We start from the raw sequence: 18,942 nt of genomic DNA, 5'->3' as shown, positions 1-18,942 counted from the left end.
AGGCCGGCGCGGCCAGGGCCTGGGCCGCGCCGCCCTATGGTGTGGCCACCTCGTGGCCCCACTTCCTTCCCTCTTCGGTCTTCTGGAAGCTCCGTGCAAAAATAGGACCCTGGGCGAAGATTTCGTCCAATTCCGAGAATATTTCCTTACTAGGATTTCTGAAACCAAAAACAGCAGAAAACAGCAACTGGCTCTTCGGCATCTTGTTAATAGGTTAGTTCCAGAAAATGCATAAATATGACATATAATGTGCATAAAACATGTAGGTATCATCAATAAAGTAGCATGGAACATAAGAAATTATCGATACGTTGGAGACGTATCAGTGGTCCAAGATGCGGTGCCGCTCGACAGTCACCTTCGTAACCGTCACTTCGTGGTGCTGCACGCCAAGCCGCTCGCCGTCATTCACGCTGCCGCCTGCCGCGTCACTCGCCGGCCGCTTCGCCGGCGACGGGAGCACGCGGTGGCACGCCGGTGAGCACGAGAGGGTCGCGAGGACCCTGGAAGGAAGGTGCGAGGAAGAGTCCACTGCGGTTACCAGGCTGGGGTAGGAGACGCCCCGCTTCCTCAACAAGCTCGCTGATACGGTACTCATCCATCCATCAATCAATGGTGAGCTCATCACCTATGGATCATCCTACCACCATGAACTGGATTGTGAATTTATGATCTGAGTCTTGACCCAAAATCTTGTGCCGCTTGATTTTTGCTTGCTAGATCTGAACCATGGTTCCCAAGAATCCAAGATCATGTCGGAAGTAAACACTGAAGTGGAGGACTAGGAGGGTAATCTCAAGCTCAAGGTCGAATTTATGTGCTCATTCAATTCACAAGATCTCCCTAATTCTCTTTGATATTTTAAGGTTACTGGCTTGATCTTCTCTTCTTAACTAAAAGCATGCTTTATGAATCCTATTGATATAGCGTAAAAACATTGAGCATCTTGTGCATCAGATATGTGGTGGCAACAAACAACGACTACATACGACTTATCACAGAACTTTTGAACGCACTCTTCTTTACATTGTGGTCAATTACCATGATCTAAACTGTATCTGACAAAACATGACTCAAAGATACATTTCTTACAGATAACTAAATGCAGACTGGACGTTGATACTGATAAATTTATGAAGTGCCTGTGCCTTGAAACCTCTTGGATTTCCTATGGAGTGTGACATTTTTTTATTAACAACAGAGGTTGACAACGAGTGTCTGTACCTTCAGGAGCCTCTCTAATCAAATGATGATGTATTGAACTTAAAGTTACTTCAACACTCTCCCTCTTTAATCAAATGAGAATACTCAACTGTTCTAAATTTGAACTACTGAGCTCTCCCTGAAGAAACAAAAAAAAATTGCCTCATTACCTCTAGAAATTTCTCTTATCAATGTCTCCGTTGTCCAAGCCACAAAGCTTCAGTTCATAGGGAGAGGTTCTCTGTGATACTCTGATATGCATAGGAAATATATGTGCGCTCATAATCTAAGTACTAAAATGGATGAAGCTGAACAAATTCACCCAATATACTATCTCACTTTCTTTTCAAAGTTCAAACTGTTCAGTTGTATGTTAAATTGAATACAGTATTAGCATAACACATTTTAGTATTTTTATTTGTATTGAAATGGCTGAACATAAAGCAGAAGTATACCTTCTTTAACAAATGAGGAACCGAAGATGTATATGTTCTTTGCATGCATAGGTATGGTCATACATATTCGGAGATTTAAGTTGCAAGTTAGCTACACACCCAATGGAGCCATATTCAAGTATGAATTGTATTAGCTTAGCCTTCCTACTGGTAATCCACTCCTCAGATGAGATAGATATCATCTTGTGCAAAGACATGAAGGGGTAATCTTGAGCATTGTCTTCAGGGCCTCTCGGAAGTTTATATGCAATTTATGGTCTTGGGTTAGGTACATGCTATATCTTCATGTGGCAATCTAAAAAGTGTGTCCTTACAAGTAAATTCCAATTACCATTGCTCTTACAAATTATTACACTGATTGTAACTCATCTATTTGTAGTTTATACCATTTTTTCCATTTGGTTAATTTGTCTTCATGGCAATCAACTCTTGTGCAGATGATATGATGTATACTCTCTTTCAGTGCCTTTTTATGAGAAAAAAGTCAGCAGTTTGACACATTATGTATCTGTCGTTGTTTTGCAGGACATGGCTTTTATCTTTGGTCTGGCCAACACACATACTTTGGAATTGATTGACACCTATGTGTAGTATATAACGTAAGTATTCTGCAAAGAATTGTGTTTGGCGTTAAATTTGCTTTGAAGTCAAGAGACGTGGCCTGAATCATTTCACACATACTTCTGATTTGTTTTCTTGGACATGTATATGTTTTAATCAAATGATGATGTATTGAACTTAAATTTACTCCAACACTCTCCCTCTTTAATCAAATGGGAATACTAAACTGGTCTAAATTTGAACTACTGAGCTCTCTGTGAAGAAACAAAAAAATTGCCTCATCAGCTCTAGAAATTTCTCTTATCAATGCCTCCGCTGTCCAGGCCACAAAGCTTCAGTTCCTAGGGAGAGGTTCTCTGTGATACTCTGATATGCATAGGAAATATATGTGCGCTCATAATCTAAGTACTGAAATGGATAAACCTGAACAAATTCACCCAATATTTATATACTATCTCACTTTCTTTTCAAAGTTCAAACTCTTCAGTTATTCAAGTATGAATTGTATTAGCTTAGCCTTCCCACTGGTAATTCACTCCTCAGATGAGAACGATTTCATCTTGTGTGCAAAGACATGAAGGCTAATCTTGAGCATTGTCTTCAAGGCTTCTCGAAAGTTTATATGCAATTTACGGTCTTGGGTACACGCATTCTCTTCATGTGGTGATCTGAAAAGTGTGTTTTTAGATTTAAATTCTAATTAACATTGCTCTTGCAAATTATGACACTGATTTTAACTCATCCATTTGTAGTTTATACCATGAATTTTTTGCATTTAGTTAATTTTTTCTTCACGCCAATCGACTCTTATGCAAGTGATACGATGCATAATCTATTTCAGTGCTTTTTATCAGAAAAAAGTCAGCAGTTTGCTACATTATGTACAGGTCTGTCGTTGTTTGGCATGATATGGCCTTTCTCTTTGGCCTGGGCAACACACCTACTTTGGAATTGGTTAACACCAATGTGTAGTATATAACATAAGTATTCTGCAAAGAATTGTGTTTGACTTTACATTTTCTTTGAAGTCAAGAGATATGACCTGAATCATTCACATGTACTTCTGATTTCTTTGCTTGCCCATATATATGTTTTTCTCATTTTTTAATTATCTTTTCAACTGCATGTGATTATTTTCTACATTCAAATTTTCTGGCCAACTATTTAACAGTTAATTACTTCAGAAATTATTTTTGGGATTTCCTTACGTTTCAATGTTTACACCTTACAACAATTTTTTGCGCTGATTCATGCCATACTTACACGGAAATATATTAAGGAAGCGTGAACTTTTGCATGTTTCTTATGGTATGTAGTGCAGGCGGAGATTTGAATAGACTTACAGGTTAGCGAGCTCTGTGGTTCCGTATCATGTCAAATGAGTTACGTGTTACAGTCTTTGTCTCCATAAAGGATCTACTAAGGTCACCATTGAGAGGCTGCGGTGAACTTCTGTCACTTTGTTTTTAAGCTTAATGTCAACATCCGCGAGAACATTGTTGTTTTTTGTTCTGTTTTGATGTTATTAGTAGTAAGCCGGTTGGCCTTTTCTCGAAATTATTAAGGGGGGACATTATTTCTTATTAGCCTAAAGTTTGGATATGTATAGTGTTTGTTCATTAGGACAATGGTTATGCTTGATTGCCATATACTATTAGGACCCTTCTCCATGTCTGATGCTTAGTCCTTGAACTACCATTTGGAATTCAAAAGTGCATCTACTAAGTATTGCTACACTTGACTGTTTGAAAGGAATGAAACATAACGAGTAACCAAGGTATGCAATGTTATCGAAGAGACGTCAAATCTTCACATCAGGCAGGACTGGCTTAGGCCAAACAGCCAACCTCCTATGCACATACAGTTGTTTTCATAATTTCCTAATAAATTAAGTTACATGGATAGAAACAAATAATCAGGTTTTTTGTGCATCAAATGACTAACAGTCATGTTCATAGAATTAGAAAAACATTAGCTATGATTTAATGCTTTCTGTCGATTTTACTCAAAAAATACGAGCAAACTATATACTAAGTAACATCACATCCATGCTTACTGAGACGCCTGGTGTGCCCCATGCACACTTCTTCTTTCTCTGATTTTTGGGTTGATTCGTAGTTTCTGTGAGATCACCACGTTGGAGTCGTTACAGATTTTGTTTGCAGCACCGCTTTACCAGATCTCTCTTTCTGCTTCACAAGAGACCTTCAATTTTTTTTACTTTTCCATGCTCTTCCTGGAGTCTACCATTTTTAGCAACCAAAATGCATAGATTCACAACCTCTTCTGCTCCGGTGCTCCTCTCTTGGCAAAAGTGGGGGCGCGTAAAAAACAAGGACCGTGGAGATCTTCCCATATACCTTCATAAGCGGGGGCATGATCATAAAATCACCAAATCTGACATGTACGTAGAGCCCTATATGGCCCGCGTTGTCTTGCATGAGCAAATCCCGTACGTATGGTGTACTCATACCGTCGCAATGTTTATCGAAAAAGCACCACATATAAAAGGGTATATGTACCGTTTTTATACATACATGTATAAATAGGCTGGATATGAATTTCGGCGGACGCAATGTAGAATAAAAACTGAATATGACCGCTCAACTTCAGTTAGGAGGGAGCACTAAAGCAGGGCTCATTCACAACACTACATGTACATGGATAGGCATTGGATTATTGTCATACTCAACTAAGGCAATTTGTCTTTTTCTTTTTTGGTTTAGCTATCTAATTATTTCATTTTACTTCTTGAGACCTCTAGAATCTATTTTCCATCTGAGTCCTGACATGAATCCAAGAAGGCCACTTCCTCATTGGGATATCTCTAGATTGCCTGTCAGTGGAGAACTTGGGTCTTCTACATACAGATAGCCACTACCCTTTATCCCGCTGAGAAAAGGATAACGCAAAGCCAAATAAGTGCTTCGTGATAGGTGCACTGATGCCTCAAGTTATGTATGTATGAGACAAGGTTGTCATCTCTTTTGTCTGGGGCATGCAATATGGAAGGAACATTGAAAATTGATTCTAACAAAGGTGATGCGTCCTGGTGCTTAGGGAAGGCCAAGCCTCTTGAGTTTTTTTCCTCCATATATCAGGTACGCTGATGAATTTTGTAGTAAGGCAACTGTTTGTTTCCTGGAATTTGTGTTAATGTGATATTTGGAAACATAATCGTAGTGATCAAGTCAGCGTATACGTTATTTTAATCTCTACTATTGAAGTGTTTGTACACCTCACTAGCCTATTTTATCTTCCAATCTTCATTCTTTAATTCCTGACTACCTTGAGGTCAGTGTATGCTGCATCACACTTCTTTACCAATCATCTTAAAGCTCATTGGTTAAAAAAGAAAATATTAATTACTTCTATCAATTTAATTCAAGTGTGGTTTTAAAATTATTACAAACATCATCTAAAGGTATAATTGCTGCACCCCCATGGGGCTCTCACAACGCTCTGATTTACAGCCATCCGATTTTACCTTGCAGTGAATCTCAGCCGTAGTATTTTTTCACCGCCCCATATAAAAGCCCCCCACCAGCAGGGAAAACCCTAGCCGCCCAGCGAATCCCCGCGCGCAAGATCCTCCCCAATCCCCTGCTTCGCTGCTCCTCCCAATCCCCTTCGTACCCGTGCCGCCGCCACTGTCCTTCGCCTCCTTTTTCCGCCGCCGCCACCCCTCTCCCCTCTGGCCTGCCTCCTCCCTAGTGCTCAGCAGGAGGAACACGAGATTCCACCAGGGACGCTCAGCGAGAGGAGCACAAGGACACATCGGAGGATGATGAGCCAAGGTGAGCACCTCCTTCCCATCCTGTGCATCCTTGTTGGAGGACGAGGATGAGCCATGGAGGGGAAGGACCTCAATTTGTCTTCCCTGTTAGCCGGCCGTACGGGCGTCCGGCTTGCCGCTGCTCCTCCGCCTCTTCATCCTTTGCATCTAAAGGTGGAGCACGTGCTGATGAACGAGGACAACGAGCCAGGGTAATTTGCCTCTCCTCATCTTGATCTCTCTCTTCTCTCTCTCTCTCCATTTAATCCCCTTAGTTTCTTATCTTTGTTTTTGCCTAGAAGGTGTTTGACGAAAATCCTTGAGGGAAACATTATAGGGGTTTGACAAGGAGGATTGGGACGGGACGGGGGAGAAGGCATGTGCCCTCAGCGATGAAGATCGGGAGGATGCAAGCTTCTTCTTCATCCGGGACCTGCAGGTTTCTCCTCTCTCTCTCTCTGGATCACCTCCTTCCTGATGAACTAATTTGATGTAGATGTTTGTATCATAGGTTGGAGATGTGTGTGAAGGTGTTGATTTTGCACATATTTGGTTGTAGCTTTGTCTTGTGATTACCTGTGTACACTTGGGCAGAAGTATGAGGAGGGAGTGTGCAATTACTCATAGAATCTTTCATCTGATTGAGTCCTTTTTTGTTGGAAATGCTGGGTATGAGAAACAGATTTTTCTGTTGCAGATTATATCGGTGGTTTGCTGGGTAACATACTGGAAGACCGAGGCTGACGTGAGCTGGCAATGGCGAAGGTTCAAGAGGAGCGCGACATCGCAACCTCCAGGCGTAGTGTCAGCCGCCGCTGTCACCATCGCCATACTTCTCTCAGCTACATATGGATGTGAGTGCATTCACACAGTATTGAGGTTCCTCTCTTGCTGCTACTCCACCTGGAGGAGCGCCGTCTCGGTCGTCGGACGGTCATCCTCGTGTCGACATGTGACAAAGGATTAACTTGTCAATGCCTACAGATTGTAGACTAGGGTTTTGCTAGAAGTAGAGGGCAAGTAGATCTCGAAGGTTTAGGCGAAAAGTACTCGGCGATTGTGAAAACTAGGGTTATGTTGACGGTAGATTCGATCCTTTCTTTGTCCCTCGACTCCCCCTTATATAGGAGGTGGAGCCGAGGGTTTCGTATTGTACAAGTTACGAGTCCGGGATGGTTTCTAACTCATCCCGCCGGATTACAAATAACACTTCCTATTACAACTCTATGCTTTCCTTAATACATCTTGGGCTCCCGAATCTTCTTATTCTTCGGATGAGTGGGCCTTCGGTAAATCCCGGGTACTATCTATGGCAGGCCCATTTGGGATGCCTATGTCGGTAGCCCCGAGATTTTGCTTGAACCGTAGAGTCGAGGAAAATCTCTCCCGTTTATTTTTGTTCGAGAACTTTTATTTATACTTCTTCACATAAAATTCTATATTGTACGGGGATAATGGTAGTTGGGGCTAGTTCATCGACGGATCGGGTACTAGTTAAGCTGCTCTAGTGGCAATCCGCAAAAACCTACTTCAAGATCACGTCCCTGGACATGATCTCGGGATGCTGGTGTAAACTTCGACAGGTGCCGCTTAAGGTCTTACCATTCTGTCGAGTCCCAGTCAAATTTATCGGGTACCTAACGCGTCCGTTAGGATTTTTCTTCGTATCTGTTGATACGGATAAAAGTAGCAGAGCGCGAGTCTTTGGCGATGCCACGCCCGGCAGAACGGATCCGGGGTCTTACCTTCGCAAATTTGCGGCATTCGAGAAATTGATCGCAACTTTGGCGTTACGAGAATATATTGTCGAGTGCTTTTCGCCTTTGGAATAGCACATTTTATTGAGTCATATTTATGACTTTATTTTGTCTTCCCGATGGGAGTATATGTAGAGTTATTTGGGTAACTCGAAATATACTCACTTCATTTCTCTATTTTTTGAAAAAATTCATCGGGCACGCGAACGGCGTTCCCGATGGGAGTAGCCCCGAGGCTACAGCCAAGAACTTGTGCTTGGGTGTAGGCTCCACAGATTAGTATCCTTTGCCGCTATATTTATAATCCTTCTCGATATTTTTATATTTATCGGGTGCGCGACCAGCGCTCCCGATGGGAGTAACCCAGAGGCTATGAACAAATTCTTGAATTTGGTCATAGGCTCTCGCCATTGCTATATTGTCATACTCGAAATTTTCTATTTTTCCAAAGTAGCCCCCGAGCATTTGGGCAAAAACTTTGTATTTGATCAAAGGCTCCAGTAGTAGTCGAATAATTTACCCTGTCGCCATTCTCTTTTTGTTTTGCGTGTCGACAAACTTTCCCTTGTCAAAATCTCTTCACCTCTATGAATAGCCGAAATTTTTCTGCTTCGTGGGTCCATTTTTCTCACCACGTTGACACGTCGTGCAAGTGGGGGACACACGTCCTCCGCTTTTCCTGGCGCACGTTCTGTAACCTCGTCAATGTTGAAATACTAATTTGCCCTTGTTGCCACGTGGTAATCATCTCCTTCATTCTTTCTTCATCCAACGGTTCCGTCGGTTCACCGCACCTCTATATAAGATCTCCTTCTTCTTCCTCGAGCACTTCCGCTCGCGCCGTTCTCTGCTCTCCGCTGCAAAATCTCCCCTTGCGCTCCACTGCTGCCAAAGCTCTTCTCTTCGCAGCTGCTCGCCATTGCCATTGTTGATGCCACCGCGTCGCTTAACCAGGCACAGCACTCCTGATTCTTCCATGGCCGCCGCGGATCTAGGAACTGCGGAGTGGGAGAGGTCCAAGATCACAAACCAAGACCTGAACCTCCTGAAGAAGCGGGAATCACCACGAAACCCAAAGCGGTTTGCTTCCCCGACGAAGAAAGCTACCCAGCCCCCCAATGGGGTACCGGGTAAGTTTTGTCGACCATCTCATCCGTGGTTTATCCACCCCCATCCATCCTTTTCTCCGTGGGCTACTCTTTGTCTACGGTCTCCAGCTTCACCACCTCACGCCAAACTCAATCCTCCACATTTCTATTTTCATCACGCTTTGTGAAGCCTTCCTTGGCGTCTCACCCAATTGGGCGCTTTGGAAGCGCATTTTCTTCTGTCGCCGCAATGGCTCTCCCAATGTCGCCTATAATATAGGCGGCGTTGTTATTTCTATTCGTTCCACTTGCTGATTACTTCGACGTCAAGCTCCACGACTCCGTTCAAGGTTGGCGCAAGAGGTGGCTATACATTCGGGAAGAAAACGATGGCTGCCTCGAGGATAATATTCCTCCTTTTGACGGTGCCGAAAAAATTCTTCGTCGCCGTTCTCGGGATGCGAGAGGCTACCGAGGAAGAAAGAACTTCGGCGAAGCCACGATGACTCGCATCCATGAGTTGCAAAATACTCGCGGCAAAGAATTGTCAGGTATCCAGATTATAGTGTATTTCCTTAAGAGTAGAGTTCAGCCTCTTCAAGCTCGCAAATTTCCTCTCTGGAAATATACTGGCAACGAAGACGTGGATCGGCTGTCGGTGGATTTGGAAGTCAAGGACCTGGAGAGGCTTGTCCGAAAAATCACCTCCCTCGGCAAAAAGATTCCATCCCTTCTTCTTGTCGCGTAAAACCATACGGCGCCACCCATGCACTTCCTAAGGTAAACATTGTCGCGCAATTTTTACTGCCTTGCTTTTTTGCATTGTTTGCTTCGTTCTGATATCCTTCCCTCTTTTTGGACAGAATCATCCAAATCTTGTTTCACTTCCTCCTCTTCCTGAAGGTGGGGAAGTCGAAGAAAGGACCGTTATCTCTAATGATAACCAAGAGGCCTCCTCTTTTGTGAATGAACCCGCAGATTCTCGAAAATCTGCGGGATCTGCTGAAAAAGATGCTGCTTCTGAAGACACTACATCGGCCCAATCTCCTCCTCCTGCTGATTCTCCAAAGAACAAAAGGAAGAGGGGTGATGTCGAAGATTCAGGGACTTCTAAACCCGAAGAAGCTGCTCCTTTACCGCAAAAGGCAGCTTATGACCCATATCTTGCGAGTATCATCAGTTCGTAAGTTCCCTCTTTTATTTTCCTATTCGAAGAATTTTTGCTTGCCTTGCTTTTTACACTGCCACCCTTTTGCAATAGTGATGATGACGAGGAAACGCCAAGCTGCGGATGTGGCTGCTCGAACGAGTATGTCACATACCCTAGTTATTTCGAGCCACGAGTTGAAGGAGAGGAATCCTCGCCTCCTCAACAAAACATCGGCGCTTCTACTCCTCCTTCTAGCCCCCGAGCCCCTTCACCGAAAAGGGCAAGGACGGAGATTGTCTCGGAGCCTACTCTCCAATTGAGTAGCTCTTCGAACCTTCTCATGGAAGATGTAAGTTCTTTACTTTTTTTCTCAGTGTTTATGTTTTCTTTGTTTGCTTCTGCGTATCACTATATTTTTCTCATACCCCCATTCTCTCTTTGTCCTCTTGCTTTTATAGCCTGTGATCAAGGATCTTCTTCGCATCGGTGCCCAATTTGTTGGGTACCGTGAATATGCAAATAAAGCTGAAGGTAATGCTCTGCTCCTTCTTTTTGCCTCTGTTCTTTTGTTCCTTCTTTGTTGTCGAGATTTGTAACTATATTTATTTTCCATTGTAGAAAAACTGGCGGAAGCCAATGATCGTGCCAATACACTTGCTCAACAATTAGAGCAAAGTGAAAAGGCTCGCAAAAAGGCTGAGTCAGATGCTATTGATGCACGAGCAGAGGCTGATAAAGCCAAGGCTGACGCTGCTGGTGTCGAAGATCTCAGAAAGAGGCTTCACACCGCTGAAACTTCCCTGAGCGATCACATAGCCGCCCAATCTGCTCGCGAGGAGGCGATCCGTAAGCGTTTAACGACGCAGAGTCGCCGCTTCGTAGGTAAGTACCACTCATTATTCTTTTGTATTTTCTTCTCTGCACTCGTTTGTTGCTCAATTTTTCTTTCTTGACAGCTAGAACAGCTCAAGAATTTCAACTTGATGAACCCGCCAATGATTCTCTTCTTGACGCCCTTTCACTCCTTGAAGTTCATGGATCAGAGGCACGCGAAGGCATTGATCAGGCTAAAGCGGGGTTGTCGCGGCTTTTCCCTTATTTCTTCCCCAAGAAAGAGGAACCCGCAACTTTCGTTGACCTCGCCAAGTGCTTCAATCCATCAGAAGATCTTGGGCTAAGGGTGCGTCATGAAAATATGAAGGTTGCCGTGGAGAATACTTGCGCCTTGGTTGCTCACAGCTAGCAGTCTATCGATTGGTCGAAAGTTGGCGACAACGATCAGATAGAACGGTCAAGGTGGAGGTCTTTGATCAAGGCAGCTAAGCCCAACACGAGGAAAATCCTGGCTTATATCGGGATCAGGCCATCTTCGACTCCTAGCTCATCAAAGCCGGAGGTCTAGTTAAATGCCTCTTTGCTTTTTCTTTTTAGCATACCTCTTTCTTTTGGCCTTGTCGCCGTAGTGTTATTGGCGAGAGCTGCTCGATACCCCTCTAGAAGGTCCTTCTTTTGTAATAGACATGTATATATTATGGAGATGAATGGAAATCTATCTTTGCTCAGTGATTGATGTCGAAATATTTCTTTTTCCAGTTAATTTTTGACAATTATACGCCAGCTCCTGGTTCTTCCAATATTTTGCCTTCTCCCCCAAGGAGAACTCCTGCTGATGCTTCGACTGCCGAGGATTCCTTGCCGCAAGAATTAGACGAACTTCGACATCAACTTCAGTTCGTGAAGAAGCAATCACTTGTGCTGATGGAGAAGGCTCGTAAGTCATACGAGCCGAGAAATTGCACTCCAACAAGCACAAACTGCTATTGCTGAAAAGGAATCGGTGCATTGCTTGAAACCACTGCAGCTACGTCTCGAGAAAATTCCATGCTCCAGCTGTTAGTAGATGCTAGCTTGGATATGGCGGGTATGTTTGATTATCTTTTGTCGCGCTTCATTTTTCTTTGCTGCTTGCCTCATTGTCTACTGACCTGTTGCGAGAAACAATAGGTGCTTTTTTGGATACTGCTGCTGAAGATGAACGTGTCGAGGCTCGTTCCAATGTGCTTCTTCGGCTTGCGCGTGATCATGGGTCGACTTTTTGGGGCACGCCCTGAACGGACTCGCCAAATCGTGAGATTTCGGGATCGCGCGCTTCAGGTTCGCGGGTACCTTGACTTCTGTACCAAGACCCTCTCTATGGTGTATAACTCTATGTTTCCTCGGAACGTTCAACCAAAAACTCTTCCCGAGTTAATGGAGAAGTTTAAGGATGCTCATAGGATCCATCACTTTGTCAGAGCTCAACTGGTAGCTGGCGCCCGATTTGCCCTCATAATGCTTCAGATCTGCCATTCAAAACTTGATCGACCCAAGTTGTTGAGAAGGTTCACGAGAAGGTTCGGCGCCGAAGAGTTGGTATTGATCGCATTAACACGAAGGTTTCACCCATAGCCGAAGAAATGATTGAAGACCTCCTTCGGATGGATGCCGACTTTTTGCAGACGGTCATTATGCTGATTTTCTTGGTGCTGCCCTGAGGAAAACAAAGTTACTCTTGACGATATATTGAATCAAGGCTAGTTTTCCTTTGGTAGATAATTTTCTTTTTGTGAATCATGATTGTGATTCTATTGTAAAGCAAACAGTATATTTCTATATTTGTCTAGCCCCTGAGTATTTTCGGTGGCTAGCCGCTGTATTTGTATAATGCGAGGTTTTTTAACCAAGGCAAGATAATATACACTGTACTATTTTTGTGGGTGTAAGCCCCAGAGCTTTTTGTTGATCACTATTTTGTCGATATCTCTTTTTATTTTTGCGAGGTATTTTTTTACCAAGGCAAGGTGCTTCTTTTGTCGATACTTGTGTTTATATATATATTGTATCATGTAGGGGAGAAACCCACGATCTTGTCGAGAAGAAGATATATAATTCCACTATCTTTATTATATTGCGGCACCACGAGCCCGCCTCATTAAAAACCTTTCCCGGCCCCACTCGGTGCCCCGAAAAAGGAAAAGAGTGCGTGCGAAAACTCGTGGGCGTTTCGGTACATTGAAGATTTACAAAGGAGGACTATATTTTCGACACCTAGGCGTAGAAACGCACTGAGCTGTGCCACATTCCGGGGATTTGGCTCGTCAATCCCTGTCTTCTTGTCTTTGATTACTGTATGCTCCTCCTTCGATTACTTACGTGACGATGTAGGGTCCAAGCCATGGTGATTCGAGTTTTTCGTGACTTTTCTGGTTGAGCCGCAGAACTAAGTCACCAACTTGAAAAGACCTTGGCCGCAATCGTCGACTGTGATAGTTTTTCAGGTCCTGCTGATATTTGGCGACTCTTGACAGGACCTCGTCTCGAGCTTCATCGAGTGCGTCGACATCATCCTCCAAAGCTTTTCTCGAAGTTTCTTCGTCATATTCTGCGACTCGTGGAGAGTCGTGCTCTATTTCTATCGGCAAGACTGCTTCAGCTCCGTGGACCAAAAGAACGGCGTTTCTGCGTCGCTGTATTTGGTGTTGTTCGAATACTCCACAAAACACTTGGTAGCTCCTCCGGCCAAGTATGCCTAGCTTTTTCCAATGGGCCTAGCGGGCGCTTCTTGATGCCATTGCGAGATGATGCCATTGGCCTTCTCGACTTGTCCATTGGTGCGTGGATGTGCGACGGATGCAAAACTCAGTTTGATGCCCACCTACGCACGATATGCTTTGAACTCCTTGGATGTGAAATTGCTGCCGTTGTCCGTCACAATGCTGTGAGGTACTCCAAAGCGAAAGACAATGCTTTTTACAAACTTTATTGCGGATGTTGCATCTGGTGAATTTATTGGCTTTGCCTCTATCCACTTTGTAAATTTGTCGACAGCCACTAGCAGATACTCGTATCCTCCTGGCGAAGCTTTGTGTAGTTTTCCCACCATGTCGAGACCCCATTGAGCAAAGGGCCAAGATAGTGGGATTGGCATAAGTTCCGCTGCTGGTGAGTGAGGTCTTGCCGCAAATCTTTGACACGCGTCGCAAGTGCGCACTATTTCCTTTGCATCCTCGATTGCTTGTGAGCCAATAAAATCCTGCTCACGAAAACCTTAGCCGCGATAGCTCTGCTGCTCGCGTGGTGCCCACATATTCCTTCATGCACGTCCTTTAGGATGATCCTTCCTTCTTCGGGTGTAACACACCGTTGTAGCACACCGAAATGCTTGCGTTTGTACAGTTCTCCTTTTACCACGGTGAAAGCTTTTGATCGCCTAATTATTCGCCTTGCTTAGTTGGATCGTCGGGTATGACTTTCCTTAGGATGTATGATATGTAAGCTTGCATCCATGGAACTTGTACCATCATGACTAGTTCTTGCTCTTCTTCTTCTTCTTCGTTGTGTCCTTGGTGATAGTCGAGGTTTTCTCTTTCTTCTCCTTTTTTGTTTTTGCTGGCTTTGTTGATCTCTCGCTAATCTCTTCCCAGAACACACCTGGAGGAATCGCGAGGCATTGTGACCCGATGTTTGCGAGAACGTCGGCTTCATCGTTGCTCATCCTGCTGATGTGGTTTACTTCACAACCATCGAATAGCTTCTCCAGCTCATTGTACACCTCCTTGTATGCTATCATACTTTCGTTGACTGCGTCGCATTGGTTCATGACTTGCTGTGCTACCAACTGTGAGTCGCCGAAAATTTTCAGTCGGGTTGCACCGCAAGCTTTCGCCATCTTCATCCCGTGTATGAGAGCTTCATATTCTGCTTCATTGTTAGATGCGTTTGGGAACGTCATCCGCAGAACATACTTCAACTTGTCGCCTTCAGGTGAAACTAATATCACGCCTGCTCCAGCACCTTCCAATCTCTTGGACCCGTCGAAGTTCATGGTCCAAGTCCTCGATAAATCTGGGGGTCCCGTGTTTTGTAGCTCCATCCACTCTGCAATGAAATCTGGTAAGACCTGTGACTTTATTGCTTTTCTTTTTTCATACGTGATGTCCCGAGGGGAAGTTCTATTCCCCAAAGGGAGACACGACCCGTAACTTACTGGATTGTTCAGTATATTTGATAAGGGAGCTTCATTGACCACTATTATCGGGTGAGCCGAAAAATAGTGCCGCAATTTTCTTGCTGTCGTGAATACTCCATATGCTAGCTTTTGATATTGCGGGTACCGCTGTTTTGACGGCGACAGTACTTCGCTGATGAAATATACTGGCCTTTGAACTCCATGAAGCTTGCCTTCTTCTTCCCTTTCGACCACTAAAGCCGTGCTGACCACCTGAGGTGTGGCTGCAATGTACAAGAGGAGAGGTTCTTTCTCTTTTGGCGCCACCAATATCGGTGGTGTCGAGATTGCTCGCTTGAGATTCTCGAAGGCTCTGTCTGCTTCCTCGTTCCATTGAAATTTTTCCCCTTGCTTGATCAACGCGTAAAACGGCAACGCCTTTTCTCCTAGCCTGGCGACGAATCTGCTTAAAGCTGCGACTCGCCCCGTTAGCTGTTGTATTTCTTTCAACTTTGTTGGCTTTCTCATAGTGACGATGGCCTGTATTTTTTCGGGATTAGCTTCAATCCCCCTTGCTGATACTAAGAACCCGAGAAGTTCTCCTGCGGGTACTCCAAAAGAGCACTTTGTCGGGTTCAGCTTGAGGCGAGAACTTGTCGAGGTTGTCGAAGGTTTCCTTCAAATCTTCAATCAACGTTGACCCTTTCTTTGATGTTATTACGACATCGTCGATGTAGACTTGTACATTTTTCCCGATCTGTGTTGCTAGGCACTTCTGCATCATCCGTTGATATGTTGCTCCCGCGTTTTTCAGACCAAAGGGCATTGTTTTGTAGCAAAACACGCCATAAGGTGTGATGAACGCTGTTTTGGCTTCATCTTCTTCTTTTAATCTGATCTGGTTATAACCAGAGTATGCGTCCAGGAAGGAAAGACGTTCGCATCCTGCCGTGGAGTCGATGATTTGATCGATCCTTGGGAGGGGAAAGTGATCCTTGGGACAATGTTTATTGAGACACGTAAAGTCGACGCACATGCGAAGGACTATTGTGTGTTTCTTCGGCACCATCATCTGGGTTAGCTACCCATGTGGCTTCTGTAGATATTTCTCTGATGAACCCGGCATCTTTGAGTCGATCTATTTCTGATAACATGGCTTTGCGGCTAGGTTCCGAAAAACGCCGCAAAGGTTGCTTTACTGGTCGTGCGAGAGGATCCAAATTGAGGTGGTGCTCGGCAAGTTCCCTGGGTACTCCTGGCATGTCGGCTGGACACCATGCGAAGATTTTCCAGTGCTCACGGAGGAACTCGACGAGCGCGCTTTCCTATGCGACATCCATGTTTGCGGCAATGGACGTCGTTTTCTTTGGATCTGTCGGGTGGATCTGTACCTCTTTTGAATCTTTGTTTGTGTTGAAAGTTGGCTCCTTAGAAGGTCTTCCTACCTCAGGCAGCACATCATAATCAGTGAACCTAGGTGCCGCATACTCTGCTTGCATCCCGAAAGTTTCTGACAGTCGATGAAAATCCTTGTCGCATTTATCAGACAGTGCAAAGCTTCCTTTGATTGTGATAGGTCCCTTAGGCCCGGGCAACCTCCACAACAGATATGTATAATGCGGCACTTGCCATGAACACTGGCGTACGCTGGCCGTCCCAACAAAGCGTGATATTGCGACGGGAAATCCACCACTTCAAACTCTAAATTTTCTATCCTGTAGTTTTCTCGGGTTCCAAACTGAACGTCGAGGTTGATCTTGCCCAATGGGTAACTTGGCTTCTCTGGTGTAATCCCGTGGAAGCGTGTGTCAGTTGGTTTCAAGTTTGCCGGGGATATGTTCATCTTCCTCAATGTGTACGCATACATGAGGTTTAGACTGCTACCGCCATCTATGAAAACTCGCGACACGTCGAACCCGGCAATTCTTGCGGGTAGAATAAGTGCTGATTGTCCTGGTCGAGGAACTTGCTGCGGGTGATCCGCGATTGTGAAGCCTATGTCTTGCCACGACCAATTTAGATACTCGGCTTGTTGGTGGAGGCATCTTCTCCGCCATAAACACTTGTCGAGATATGACCTTCGCGCCACTGTTGGACGGCACGGCTTTACGAATCATCGAAACTGCGCCATTGGAATTGGGATCAACGTATGGGGGTGGTTGTGGTGCTGCCGCTATTCTGAGCTGATGTCGATTTTCCTCGGTAATTGCGGGAGGAGGTGGGAGGTGAATCTCGCTCCTTGGCTCCCGAGGATTTCTGTTATTTGCTTGAGCGTTTGCGATTCCTGCGGCTCGCAGCATTGCTTGAAAATTGCGGCAGTCTTTCTGTAGATGTCCTGACTGCCTCTTTCCATTGTTGTCGAGGTAAAAATGCATTTGACACGGACCGTTCATCATCTCCTCGGGAGACACGTAAGGTCTTTGAATCCTTGGTCCACTATTTTGTACTGTTGCCGCGAAAATCACCTCTATTGTCGCCTTGTTGCTCATTGCTCCTTTGATAATCATCTCGACTATTTCCACCGGGGTTTCCTCGAAAACCAGGCTGATATGTGGCCGGGAGCATCATTGTTGTAGAACTGGCGAGAAAATCGCCTTCTATTTTGATAGTTTCGACTACGATCCTCTTCTGGCGACCTGTGTCGTTTGTTGTATATTGCGTCTTCTCCATCTGCCCATTTGTTAGCGATTTCCATCAACGCTGAGATTGTCTTGGGATTAGTTCTCCCCAAGTCCTCGACGAAGTCTGCTCGCCGGATTCACTGCCACGAACGCATCTATTGCCCTCTCGTCAGATATGTCTTCTGCCGAGTTTTTGATAATGTTCCACCGCTGTATATATTTTCTCATCGACTCGTCATGTTTTTGTCGACACGCTCGTAATTCTTCCAACGACGCGGGTTTTTTGCAGGTGGATCGGAAGTTCTTCACGAAGATGTCCTCAAAGGTTTCCCGGCTGTCGATGGAGTTCAAGGGGAGTTTCTTTATCCAAGATCTTGCGGCACCACTCGGGTGAACTTGGATACTTTGCATTGCTTGTTGCTCCGGTTCCTCCTACCGGTTTCACCATCTCGAGATAATCCACGAGCCAATCCTCGGGATCTTGCGGGCCGTCGAACTTCTTGAAATTCTCGGGTAACTTGAACCCTTTTGGGACTCGAGTTTTTCGCACTCTTCTCGTAAAGCACGGGAGCCCACACATATCTTCGTCGGCAAGCTGCGGCGAGTGCGACGGTCCCTCCTTTCTTGTCGCGCTCTGTCCACCCTTACTTGGACTGCTGTGTCTCGAGCTCCACTTGTTCTTGGTGGGTCTTGAGCTGCTGTATTTGTGTCGTGGACTATTTTGCACTGGGATTTTCTTCGGGAGGCGTTGTTGCGAACGCTGTTCCCATAACTCCTACTCCAGCCATCGCCATATTGAACAATGGTTCTCTCGGGTCCCCGGGAGGTGGTACGGACGCGAGGATGTATGCTTGTGTTGCCATGTAACCTGCTTCGGTGTTTTTGGGATAATATTTCCCCTTTCGTCGATCGTCATGAAGGACATGTCGAGATTTTGGATTAGGTTTCCTCTTTCTCCTTCTGGTATATTTTGTAGCCGAGATCTTGCTCTCCTTCGAGCCTCTCTGTGACTATCTCCCGATGTTCCTGAAAGGCGACTTAGCTCTGCTCGGCGTCCGCTGATGCGAAGGCTGCTTCTTTCCTCCTGTTCGGGGATGCTTGTCTGTTTTTCCAACTCTCTGCTTACTCGAGCAAGTCTATATTGATATGCTTGAAGTTCTTGTACAGTAGCAGTGGTGGTCATAGGTTCTGAGCCATCCATGGCTTTCGCAGCCCTATCCCACGCAGCTTGCGGGAGTTGGACTTTTGCACGAGTTGAAGATCCGGCATATTTAGTGCCCAAGCCATGTCGAAGATCAGCGGGATCAACGTATGGGTTTCCCAATTCGTCGAAAGCCTCGATGTT

This window comes from Lolium rigidum, chromosome 6, assembly GCF_022539505.1.
Source record: "Lolium rigidum isolate FL_2022 chromosome 6, APGP_CSIRO_Lrig_0.1, whole genome shotgun sequence".
In the NCBI taxonomy this organism is placed as follows: Eukaryota; Viridiplantae; Streptophyta; class Magnoliopsida; order Poales; family Poaceae; genus Lolium; species Lolium rigidum.
Note: the sequence above shows the minus strand (reverse complement) of the source record.